The following is a 13,655-nucleotide window of genomic DNA, read 5'->3' as shown; positions in this document are numbered from 1 at the left end:
TGAGAGTCCTTCAGGTGCCTTTTGGCAAACTCCAGGCGGGCTGCCATGTGCCTTTTACTAAGGAGTGGCTTCTGTCTGGCCACTCTACCATACAGGCCTGATTGGTGGATTGCTGCAGAGATGGTTGTCCTTCTGGAAGGTTCTCCTCTCTCCACAGAGGACCTCTGGAGCTCTGACACGAGTGACCATCGTGTTCTTGGTCACCTCCCTGACTAAGGCCCTTTTCCCCTGATCGCTCAGTTTAGATGGCCGGCCAGCTCTAGGAAGAGTCCTGGTGGTTTCGAACTTCTTCCACTTACGGATGATGGAGGCCACTGTGCTCATTGGGACCTTCAAAGCAGCAGAAATTTTTTCTGTAACCTTCCCCAGATTTGTGCCTCGAGACAATCCTGTCTCGGAGGTCTACAGACAATTCCTTTGACTTCATGCTTGGTTTGTGCTCTGACATGAACTGTCAACTGTGGGACCTTATATAGACAGGTGTGTGCCTTTCCAAATCATGTCCAGTCAACTGAATTTACCACAGGTGGACTCCAATGAAGCTGCAGAAACATCTCAAGGATGATCAGGGGAAACAGGATGCACCTGAGCTCAATTTTGAGCTTCATGGCAAAGGCTGTGAATACTTATGTACATGTGCTTTCTCAGTTTTTTTATTTTTAATAAATTTGCAGCATGGTGGCGCAGGGGGTAGCGCTGCTGCCTCGCAGTTGGGAGATCTGGGGACCTGGGTTCGCTTCCCAGGTTCTCCCTGCGTGGAGTTTGCATGTTCTCCCCGTGTCTGCGTGGGTTTCCTCCGGGCACTCCGGTTTCCTCCCACAGTCCAAAGACATGCAGGTTAGGTGGATTGGCAATTCTAAATTGGCCCTAGTGTGTGCCTGGTGTGTGTGTCCTGCGGTGGGTTGGCACCCTGCCCAGGATTGGTTCCTGCCTTGTGCCCTGTGTTGGCTGGGATTGGCTCCAGCAGACCCCCGTGACCCTGTGTTCGGATTCAGCGTGTTGGAAAATGGATGGATGGATAAATTTGCAAAAACCTCAAGTAAACTTTTTTCACTTTGTCATTATGGGGTGTTGTGTGTAGAATTCTGAGGAAAAAAATGAATTTAATCCATTTTGGAATAAGGCTGTGACATAAGAAAATGTGGAAAAAGTGATGCGCTGTGAATACTTTCCAGATGCACTGTAAGCAGGTCTGACCTCATCTTACTGTTACAACAACAACATTTACTTCTAGTCTACAATGTCATTAAAATGAGGTAGCTCAAAGTGCTTTACAAGATGCCAAAGAAGTAGTTGCATGCAACAGAAAACAAATTAATATTAGATCAGAATAATAATGCATAAATAGTACACAAAATAAGAAATCACACCCACATAAGACATATATAATTAAGGTAAATAGAGTCCTTGTTTTTAAGCCTCTAAATGAAGGTCCAATTATAGGGTCAATTGGCCAGGGAGGAAGAAAAAACCAACACCTAGAAGCTTGTTTTTCATAGCAGCAGATTTCTGTTATCCAAGCCAGAAGTTCTTATATGGATTTGGGGTGGGGGGGAATTTGGGGGTTTGTGAGCTATTTTTTTTTTTTAATTATTATTATTATTCTCCATATATATGTTTATTTTACCTCCTGCAAAATGTTAATTTCCGCACGGGGTATAATCTACCTAATAAAGTATAATCTACTACAACAACACAACGCACAAAAAACGACGCCCTTTATTATAAGAGGCTCCACCTCCCATTGTTAAGAATCAAGGTAATCGGTCTTTCAACATAAATGAAGAGTTTGAACTGTCAAAAAAACAAGAATTTGCAATAATCAAGCAAAGCGGCAGAACTCGATGTGAGGCTGGCACACACTTCACGTATGCCACTCTTCTTTCTTTCTTGTCATGGAATCAGGCAGGAAGTGTGCGTACATTTCTTTTTCCTTCCTTGGCCTTTGTGGTGATTTTACTTTATTAGAAATATTAGAAATTAAATGAACCAGCAAGTATGGTTGCAGAATCGCGAATCACAAAAAAAAAAGCACTAACTTGCAGTGCCCGCAATTTACTGAATGATTTTTATACAATTAATGTAATCCTGCAATGCCCATATTTTCTAAACAAAATTAATAACTGTATGATACACCTGTCGTTTCTATGCCACTTTGGACAGATAAAACCAGCTAAAAATTCCAACTGCCGCGCCCTGCATGTTCTGATACGTTAGACCACTGTGTGCCCACAGCAGGCAGGGGTAGTGCCATGCTGGGCTCTTACTGAGTCATTGCTGTCTCAGGCCACTTAATATACTGACGTCTTAACAAATATACAATTTGAAGAAAACTACGCACATACCTCTACGGATCTTTCTCTTCAGGTGACCAAGTTGTCCCGTTTACGGTAAACAGAGCTGAGATTTTTGAGAACGATGTAAACAAACCGAATCTTCACGTCAGGATTAGTCACTCCCAGGGGAAAGGTACGCTTTCAATCCCGGCTCGTAAGCCACCGGGAAAAATAAATTCATAGCAGGATTCTTTCCCAAAGAAGGGGTTATTAGTTTTTGGGGCGAGGGGAAGAGTAGGAAAAAACGGATTAAATATATTTACGTTTTTAAAAACCCACTTAACAAACACTTAAGTCAACTTCTTTACAGCCTGCTCGAGCCCCTTTAAATCCAAGATGTCCGCCCGCTGTCCCAGCAGACTCTGCGCGGGCCGAACTGTGACGTCACGGGAAGGGTGTGTCTGCCCGCAGTGTCCCGGCCGCCGGCGAGCCACGTTATCAGAAAAAGGCGCAGGCGGGTAAGGAGGGAGGACGTGAGCTGAGCTTCGGAGACAACGGAGGGAAACTTCGGACTGACCTGTTCAGGCTCGTCATTCTCCATTAAGCAGCAGTATTAGTCCGTTTAAGAAGGACGTGTAGACGGGAGTTTAGCGTTAAAGAAACAGCCTCGTACAAATCTCCTCATTATGAGTGAATCTTGGTTGTCGATTAATGCCCACATACTGTGTATGGCAAGCCAGATTAACATTTAGAGATCCTTCAAAATGCATTACAGATATCTGGAATGCATTCTAAGATTACTCAAATAGATTTCCTGATATACTGCAATGATACGATGTACATTATGAGATACAGTCAAAATGCAATTCAAGGTATTTTGAATGAAGTTGCTTTGGATTGATGAATGCAAAATGAAAGTCAAATACACTAAATGTACATGTATCACAAACTCGTTTCCTGATAACTTAAAATGCGTCCGTTTACATTCCAAGATCCTCTGCAGTACATTTTCAGATATATTAAGATAACTTCCTGTGTATTTCGAGATTAGCAGAGGATTAGAGATTATCAGAGATTAGCAGAAGAGCAGCTTCAGCGACAGACTGCTGTCACTGTCCTGCTCCACAGACAGATTGAGGAGATCGTTCCTCCCCCAAACTATGCGACTCTTTAATTCCACCAGGGGGGGTAAACGTTAATATTTAACATTATACATAGTTATGGTCTGTTTTTTTCACCTGTATTATTATCATTCTTTAATTTAATATTATTTATTGTATCAGTATGCTGCTGCTGAAGAATGTGAATTTCCCATTGGGATTAATAAAGTATCTATCTATCTATCTATCTATCTATCTCAAACTAATTTGACATATCATACAAAACACAGGAAGTTCCATTGAAAGAATAGGAAATATTAGAGGAAGTGATTTCTTATGTCATTTATTATATTATGACATACTTACAATCAATGTTTCATGCAGAGGCATCAAGTGAAAAATATATTAAGTATTCAATTTTAAAAATTGATTTATATGTATATTATGAATAAAAATGACAACTATGAGGTAGGAGTGTGAGCAAATGAGGCCAGTGTGTAGGTAATGCCCACAAGATGTCCTGATTGAGAAGCATTATGGCTTGAGGACAGAAGCTCCTCTATAAGACTGTGGAACCGTTTGCCTGATTTCAGCAGGTCGAATCGTCCGTTACTGGGATGTCAGGTAGCTCTCACTGTATGAGAGATGTCATAGTCCAGACTGAATTGTATTAAAAAGAAATATTAACAAAAAACCCTAAATATTAGCATTAAACAACTGGCACATTATTTTATCAAATGTGAATGTATTTTGTGATTGTAAAGAAGACCATGCATGATACGACTAGAAACAAAAATTCCAGATGGTTGCATCACAAGTCTCATCTCAAAGGCAGACGGGGTTTCTTTTGATGAGTATGACTAGAAGGAGTATTCTGTGCTATCCCTTTGTCGATCTCCAGTATAAGCCAGCGTGACTAATGGATGCTTGGACACTTGCCCAGCTTAGGACAAATGGAGCTGGGCTGAAAATAGCTATTTTCTTTTTTTTCCACCAGTATCCTGTTTTCAACAATATCACAGGAGGACTGTGCAGCATTTATATTTCTAATTGAAAAATAAAGAGAAGATATAAGAGAATGAAGATAAACAAGGTCATCTTCAGTTTCAAAGCTCCAGAGAGGTGGGTTTGCACTTTGGCCTGTGTGGAGTCTGCTCATTTGCACCATGTTTAAATGGCCTTTCCCCTACATCCTAAAGACATACCTGTGAGGGTTAACTGACGACTCTACACTGGTCTGTGAGAGTGAGGGTGTTTTGTGATGTACAGCTGCCCCATCCAGCACTTGTTTCTGTCTTGTCACTAATGCCATCTAGATAGATACTGGCTCTCCATGACCCGGAAATAAAAAATGGAATTAAATGGATTTTTTTTATCTTTATTTGACAGGATCCAGGATGTCTTATAAAATTAAAAATAGTTAATATGTTTAATATATAAGGGGGCGTGTGAGGAATGACTTTCCTTTTGATAGTAAGAGGACATTAGAACAACTTTGATTGTCGGTTCTATTCTCCAAAATAAAACCTAAGTTACATGTTGTGTACACTTCATTTTCATGTAACCTCCTCAGTGTTATGTTTATCCCAGGAAAAATAAGCCAAAAATGTTGATATTCTTTTCAACTAGGGGGCTCTGCCCCCTGCTCTCTTTGCTCACCCACCCCTGGGTTTGGTTTACTGGATATACAATTTAAAGAGATTATTTTCATGGGAATTGTTACTTATGCATTATTTTCACTTTTACTTTAAAAATTTTGTAAAAACAATACTTGTTCTTTATTTCCGGCCCCGGATGTGGTTACATCTCTTTCTCGCAGGACGTATAACGCTGCTCGCATTGTGAAGGGTTGTGGCTGAACGTATGCTAAGGAGGTGCCGTCGGATCATCTGCTGTCTTTCTGCTGCTGTCGCTCTGCCTGTTGATCATTTCAAAGCCTGTACGGCAGCTGTCTTTTTGGCACTTTGTGTCTCTGCCTCTCGTGTTGTGAAGGGGGGGCTTGGGTGGCTGAACGTACGCTAAGGAGAAGTGGTTGGATCATCTGCTGGCTTTCTGCTGCTGGCGAGCTGTGTGTTGTGCTTGTTGCTTGTCGTTGTTTTAAGAGCTGGGAGCGCATGAAGCGTGTCTGCCAAAAGCAATCCAACAACTGCTAGGTTAGATGTCCGTGGACTTGTTTTAAATGATGTCTCACTGCCTTCTTTTGTGCGACGTTGTAAAAACAATACTTGTCTCTTTCTTGCAGGACATATAACGCTCTCACGTTGTGAAGGGGGGGAGGCGGCTGAATGCATGCTAAGAAGATGCCGTTGGACCATCTACTGTCTTTCTGCTGCTGTCACGCTGCCCATCAATCATTTTAAAGCCTGTACAGCCGCTGTCCTTTTTGCCACTTCGTGGGGGGGGGCTGATCACATGCTAAGGAGAAGCGGTCGGATCATCTGCTGGCTTTTCTGTTGCTGGCGAGCTGCGTGTTTTCCTTGTCGCTTGTCGTTGTTTTAAGAGCTGGGAGCAAGTTAAAGTGTCTCTCACGGGACTTCACATTGTCTTCTGAGAAGATCATGTCTCGTCTCCCTAGTCTTCTCCGCAAAGATTATTTTTAATAATAGGGAGATAAGAAAAAATGTTAATGTGTACCACAAACAAGTCAGTACCAAACGTCAGCATGAATGCAGTAGGAAAAGTCAGTCTACTGTCCACTGCTGTACTCATGCAGATTTAGTAGGCATCTTCTGTGTGACAGTTGCTGTATTGTGATCAGTGCTTGGGGGCTGACATCTTTCTTGTCCTTCCACGTGATCGTAATCATTTTAACTGTTTTACCATGCTAAAGCTTCACAAGACTGAATTCGAGACTGCCATCATCGCAGTTCGGCCGTACAGTGCTTTGTGTCAACTTCTGATGACCAGCTGACATTGTCATCCCTATCGCGTGATTCCACTAATGGTGCAGTTTCAGTTTGTTTTAAGACTGGATTTGCAGTTTTTCATTTCAAATTTATATTTTACCGTCTTCTGTATATCCTGTGTGGTCGGGCGATGGAAGGACAGACAGGAAACAGTCGGAATATTAGGGCGCCAACCGGGTCGTCCCTTTTAATCGTCACAAGATGAAACAAACAAAATAAACAAAAGCCGATCAGGGATTTCTTTCTCTGGCTGAATCTTTTCGAGAGTCACGTGCTCCGCTGTGCGGCTCGTTCCGGTCTCCCAGCAATGACACCTTTCTCTTTGCCGGCGCTTCTTCTACAGTGCTACTTCCAGAAGGGATGGGGTTACGTGCCCTTACCGGGCGGCTTCTAGAAGCTGTGAGGGAAGAAGGGGGCGTGGCTCTAGGGAGTGCTCTGCCATTGGGAGAGGTAACATGCAGCTTGCTGTATACAGTAATCCCTCACTTATCGCGGGAGATAGGTTCCAAGGCCAACCGCGATAACTGAATTTCCGCAAAGTAGGGACACCATATTTATTTAATTATTTAACGTGTATTTGGACGTTCTTAAACCCTCCCTGTATTGTTTACAACCCACCCTTTACTCTATTAATAACAGGGACAACTGCTAAGCAATATGAAATCAGTAGATAAGTTTACACTTACTGTATAGCGAAGTACACGTAGCAGCTTGTAGGAGGTCATGACGTCGTCGACCTTGTTGCAAAGATTCCTAAAGCAGATTCCATCCAGACTACTGCCTTATCACGTCCACTTGCAACTCGTTTTGCGCCCTGGTTAAAGGACACTGCGGCCGTAGATCTTATATGCTTTTCCTCCTTTTTAAATAAAAAGAATCGTGGACTCATTGATGCTGTGATGATGTCCTGCAGCGGTGTAGCTGTTCCCTTCCTTCAACATATCCAAAATTTTTACCTTTTCTGCAATCATTTGCATCTTCTGTTGGCGCTTGGACACGGCCCCTGAATCAGTAGCACGTTAATGATGAATGAGTGAGATGAGACTTCCTGGTTAATGCAACACTCTGTCGCTGAGCCAATCAGCAGCACACAGGAACTTAACTGCGTGCTCTGATTGGGTAGCTTCTCAGCCATCCGCCAATAGCATCTCTTGTATGAAATCAACTGGGCAAACCAACTTAGGAAGCAAGTACCAGAAGTAAAAAGACCCATTGTCCGCAGAAACCCGCAAAGCAGCGAAAAATCCGCGTTATATATCAAAAGACCGGAGCCTCCTCAGGATGTACAGTCTGCTCTGGTCCTTACTATTATCAGCCTGATCTTTGGAGACTTGCATTATGATAATGTATTTAAGGACACTTCCCTTCTACTACTTATATATCTGCATTTTATAAGATTGTATGGAATTATTTGTTACTTATTCATTAATATTCTTATCAAATCTTATTTGCTTTTTCTTTTCTTGTAATTTTCTCTTTGAAATCTTGTAAAGCACTTTGAGCTACATTGTTCAATAAATGCTGTTGTTGTTTACAGCATCATTGTGTTGTCAGGCCAGTCCAGTTTGCTGTTCATATGGACCCCAAGATTACTTGTAGCTCTGCACTACCTTCACGTCCTTCCCCTGTAAGCTCACTGGTCTTAGGGGCTCCTTAGCAAGCCAGAAGTCCACCACTAACTCTTTTGTCTTGATGATGTCGAGCTGGAGGTGGTTCTGTCTGCACCACAAGGCAAAGACCTCCACCAGCCCCCTGTACTCAGACTCATCTCCATTATTAATACAACCTATGATGGAGGAGTCTTCAGAGAACATCTGCAAATGTCAAGAGCTGGTTTTATAATATTGTGTAGAGGGTTCCCTGAGGTGCCCCAGTATTATACACCACCATCCTTGACACACAGCCTTTAAGCCTCACACACCTGCCTGTTGGTCAGGTAGTCGATGATCTAGGAGATTGTGGGACCATCAAGAGCCATAGCCCTCTAGCCCTAAATATGTGCAAAACAATACTATTTCAATAGGGGCGGACTTGCCATTAGGGCAATGCCCAGTGGGCCGTGGACTCTGGTCTGGTCATGGGCCGGCCGTTTCAGGAAATAAATTTTATGTACTGGCTACTGTTTGACATTAAAATTAATTTTTGAAACTACTAAACATTATCTGTCTGGTACTGGGATTTATATAGTCCTATAGAATATACCGTATTCCGTCATCAAGTTGTTTTAGTTGTCAGTACACAACGCTGCAGCGAAACATTTGGTCAAAACTGCCTTTTGCTGATTTCTGTTTCGACACCGCTACGTTTCGGTTAGCATATACATTATTGCAATTTATTTTATCTCATATCTAGTATTTAAATTCTTCGGTACTAATAATTAGTTTAGATTATGAATTATGCATTTTGTTCGTCTGGTTGTCGGTGTGAGCGATAATTAGTGGTTTTCAGCTGCAATTATTAGTATGATGAAATAAAGTTATAAAGCACAGGATAGGAATTTTTCATATAGGACGGAACATTTCTAGTTTATCGTTAAGTTAACGGAACATTTCAATCATGTGAGGTTTTCATTATAACCTCGGTTATCATTTATTTCATTGTACAGTACTGTAAATGAGCAGCTACCTACTAGGATACTGGCACTTGGACATGACATTGACATTTGACATGTGCTCTAATAACGTGTAAGCCGTGTTACTGAATTTTTATTTTTCATTAAATTTTATCTAAGCATATCGTCAAATTTTAAGTTGTGTCTAAAAAACATTGTACAGATTAAATTTGGCAACAGTTTAGATAGAGTTCATATCATAGGCTCATAGCAAGTAGTGAGCCGTGTACTCATCACAGATTTTAAGAAAATTACAATGAATAACGGGCCGCGTGGGTCGACCTCGTCACCTCCTCACTTGTTTGAAGGATGCCCGGGCTGGTTTTGAGATCCAGTCTGCTCCTGTGTTTCAAGGATATTAATACTCACGAGACTGGATTGGGATTTAATGTTTAAACTAGCTGCCCAAAGTTTGGAATCGGCAGTCATATTTGTCATTGCTAAGTCATTCAATATTACCTGTACATTTAAATAAAACAGACAAGACACCGAGAATGTGCTTAAGGTGTTATATTTAACATTACAAGGATTTTGGGCACAGCAGCTAAATGCGGAAATTTTGATCACTGCTTTGCAATTCCAGGGCGAAATGATAGAAGTCGCAAAATCAACAGGAATGTTCAAGCAAATTATAGAAAAAAACCCCATCTAATTCCATTAAGTAGTTCTCTCATGGATAGCGGACATACAGACAGACAAACATTGGATTTTATATATTAGTAAACCTTCAAAATAATGTGCAGTTAAAGTCTCAACAGCATTCTCAGCATTTCTGAAGCTTATTAGAGCCAGATAACTATAAGAATCTTCACCAAGCAGCTCTGAAAATGTCTGCTTTGTTTGGGTCTCCATACCTCTGTGAGTCTGACATGAATGTCAGGAAATGAAAGTTCAGACCAAGACTGACAGACGAACATTTAAATGACTCCATAAGACTGGACCTCAGTGGCTCCACTCCACCAGACACCTCAGTGCCAGTCATCTGACGAACTAAACGACACATCACACATGCGACTGGACCTGTGAATAAAGTGACACAGTGACATGTGACAAAATGACAAAGGAATAAGGAATATCTAAGTATTTGGAATTGCATTGTTTTGTTTTGACAGCATTCATGTTTTAATTCAATAGTGTGAGATACACTAGAAAATGCATACAGACACACAAAATGCACTTGCAGGTGAACTCAATATTTTTTTGTGATGTTTTAATACAAAATGTGAGTTGTGGACACCAACATTTTGTAAATGTTCAGGCAAAACAACCTTATTCATTTTGTTTAGGTTGAAATAAGCTACGAGAATAAACGTTAGAAAACATGAGTAGCTCTCTGCCATTTTCATTTTCAAGTAGCTCTCAGGGGGGAAAAAAGGTTGGAGACCCCTGCTATTAGATATGTCCTAGTTACTTGATACGGTTTCATGGAATATGAGATGAATTCAATTGTAGACTTACTGTCCTAAATGAATGACCAGCAGTCCATAATAAATACGCACATGTCAAGATGCAGCATGGATAGTGAAATCACTTTGAATATTATGCAAACTTCAACAACAACACTTATTTTAATTATGTTTATATTTTGTTGGGACCTGCCATTAGCACATTATTATTATGTGTACTGTGTATCTATCTATCTATCTATCTATCTATCTATCTATCTATCTATCTATCTATCTATCTATCTATCTATCTATCTATCTATCTATTTGATCCCCCTGTTCTGTATGTGAAAAGCTGTTACATTATTACTTGTATGTTTCTTTCAAAAATACTGTAAACATTAGATTTTTATTTATTAGTAGCAGCAGCACCTGACACTGTCTGTTTAAGAAATTTGAAAGCATAACTATTTTATCTAACTTCTAGAGATGGTGTTTCTTAAAGTGTACCCTCCTAGGGACAAATTCAATTAATTGAATTTAATTCAGGGCTAAAAATCTGGAAACATGCCCTGTCCTTAAAACTCACTGGAGTAAATAGGATCCCAGCACCCCCATTGTACCCCCAAACAAACCCAAAGGTTTGTAATTGTATAAAGACTAAACACACACACACACAATCCTCTTTAATAAAACCCCTGTGTGCGTCCAGTGTCTGTGTGTCTTCTAGTGAAGTGCGCATGCACGGGGCACGGTGCGATGCTTCAAAGGCCACCTGACGCGTCACACAAGACAGAGAGGGCGGGACCTATAAAATATCACGTGATCGATCCAATCGGATTTCGGTAAATGAGGTAAGACCTAGAACATAACGCACAAAAAAATCCAATCGGGTACTGAGACGCGGAGACCAGCTTCCCCAAAGAGGTGGGATTAGTGTTTGTTGTTGTGCAAGTGTTCACTCTGAGGATGTCAGATTTGCGATTAAGAAGCTTGGCCCGGTAAAGTGTCAGTCGTTGAAGGGGTTTTCCTAAATATACGAATTTTCATGATATTACAATAGGATGACTTTTAAAAGTAGATTTATTTTCACGCACATAAAATTCGTTGCTGGGGAGATGCCACACATACAATAATCAGCTGCACGCCAGCACAGATTAAAATACTTGCTAGGGAACTGCACAGTACTTGCTGGAGAGACGCCACAGGCACGATTATCAGCTGCACACCGCACATTACATCAGTTGCTGGGGAGAATCTGCTGAATGCCCACTGTTGTGACAGAAAATTAAACGCATATTACGGACATCAAAGCCAGTATTATTGTCAGAGAAAATTACAGGCATTTTTCTGTTGCCAAACTCGGACAGAATATTTACAAGAAATGTTGTCTATAATGAAATTTTATAGAAAAATTTCATGAGGTAAAAAAATAGAAATTTTTTCCTAAATATCTTCTTCAGACAAGAAACAGAATAAGGTCAAGGTCCCTTGCCATTTAACATAGACTGTTCCTACTAATGTTTATGCACTACTGTTCTAGCGCCCGTTATTGTAACGGGCTTAATGTCTAGTGAGCTTTATATTGTAACGGCACTGACAAGATACATCAGCCAGGGATGAGTCAAGTGACTCAAGTATGAGCTGGCATTACATCATCAGTGGCAGGGACGGCCATATAAATGGCAAGACTGCAAAGGTGTAGGCTTTTCCTACAAGAGCAGCAAAAGGTGAGCAGGCCTTTTAAGGATAGCGAGCGTCGTCAAAGAGCTGAGAATCCATCCCTTGTGGTGCCTATGCTACATTGGTGTCAGGAGTGGGATGAGAAGACCTACAGATCCTTCTTAGCAGAGTCCCTCGGAGACCTTAAATGGACCTGCTTGGCACTTCGGAGGAGTTGCTGAAGAGTTCCAAGGCTCAAATCCGTAATCTGGAGCATGGCTTGCAGACAGCTAAGAGGCCGTCACCTACAGTATACAGCTCCACCACCACTACTCCATCTGCTGTGGTCCATTAGCCTGGGTGCGTGGATACTGGCAGTGCTTCAGGCTCGTGGAGCTGGGATAAGTGTGGCAGTTTGAGTTGCCACTGACCACAAGTGAGCAGTGAGAAGCAGGGCCAGTGGTAAGAATGCAAAGGATAAGGACAAGGCAGATCGTAGAGGCATTGTGAGAAGGCAGTGGAGCCGAGATCCAGACCAGGAATGCAGTTTGCAGCTCCAGTTTAGTTGAGGAAAACAACCGAGAGACCAGTACATCTGCATCTCTAGACAAGGTGGTTTGCCTGCTTGATTTTACAGCTGATCAGCGTTGAACATCGCATGACAGCGCAGCTGTGGCAGTTGACAACACAGCACTCACAATCCCTGCTTGTCACCGGCTGCACGACTGAAACGAGAGAGAAGACCATGCTGTAATTTCAACGAGTTTGTGTGCCGTTGCAAGGAGTGGGAAGCGGTTGATGGGGACGCGACTTCAGCGGGAGGGTCGTGTAACGATGCTGGAGTCACCAAAATATAAACTGACATTACATCAGCTGTGGCACGGACGCATATGTCAATGGCAAACCTGCAAAGTCGCGTGCTTTTCCAAACAGTGGGGCAAAAGGCGAGAAGTACATTTAAGAATATCGAACCACCTCAAACAGCCATGCAAAGAGCAGAGAAATCCATCCATTGCGCTACAACAGATTAGATTTATTAATTGCGACTCATACCGTCACTGCTTCTCGCAGCTTACTGTATTAACACAACGATTTACAAACAATACCCCACGTTAATTAGAACATTGTTTATAAATATAAGGACATGACTAACAATTACAACAAAACTGTGAACATCAGTCGAGAAATAAGAAAGTTAGACCTGATCTGAACACAAGCACCCCGCGCGCCTCCTCCACACTGGCCAAGAGTTGCACAGACGTGACGCGCCGAGCGTCAAAATCAGTGCGGCATCCGAGTGTTTGTATGCGCTCAGCGATCGACCCTAGGAAATAGGTGCATACGCCAAAGCTCTTTGATTTTTAGCAGTTATTACGGCATACATATCTGGCATTTACAGGCATTTTTGCTGGTCGTGTCGCGTTGGGTATCCGTCAATAAGGGCGCGCACATAAAGGCGACCTTCAAAAGGGCGACCTCAATTGGGCGCGGCGAATAAAAGCGCACATAAATAATAGCGATCTTCAAAAGGGCGACCTCAATTGAGCGCCGAATAAATGCGCGCACAAATAAAGGCGCGCTTCAAAAAGGTGACGTCAATTGGGCGCAGCGAATAAAGGCAAACGCAACAAAATTATTACAGAAAATTTATTACATAAAGGCAATGACTGAATGTATAAAAAGGTGAAAGCAAGTTACACTTGAAGCTGTAGATT

At 41.9% G+C, this 13,655-nt stretch overlaps 1 protein-coding gene and 1 long non-coding RNA gene across 5 annotated transcripts in view; one reads left to right on the top strand and one right to left on the bottom strand.

The window, feature by feature from the left end:
• The window catches only part of LOC114666275 (kinesin light chain 1-like), a 109,873-nt gene extending 107,186 nt beyond the window's left edge, over positions 1–2,687 (bottom strand). For all 4 annotated transcript variants that reach the window (XM_028821092.2, XM_028821094.2, XM_051919202.1 and 1 more), the window contains exon 1: positions 2,346–2,687. The gene's annotated coding sequence lies outside the window, so the exon portion shown is untranslated. The remainder of the gene's footprint in view (positions 1–2,345) is intronic.
• On the top strand, positions 2,177–4,924 carry LOC127525919 (uncharacterized). The gene is made up of 2 exons (XR_007933544.1): positions 2,177–2,390; positions 4,374–4,924. It is a non-coding gene; the product is annotated as an uncharacterized LOC127525919 (long non-coding RNA).
• The last annotated feature ends 8,731 nt before the right edge of the window (positions 4,925–13,655 follow it).

The sequence above is a fragment of the Erpetoichthys calabaricus genome, chromosome 15 (assembly GCF_900747795.2).
Source record: "Erpetoichthys calabaricus chromosome 15, fErpCal1.3, whole genome shotgun sequence".
Taxonomy (NCBI): Eukaryota; Metazoa; Chordata; class Cladistia; order Polypteriformes; family Polypteridae; genus Erpetoichthys; species Erpetoichthys calabaricus.
This window is presented reverse-complemented; position numbering and strand designations above follow the sequence as displayed.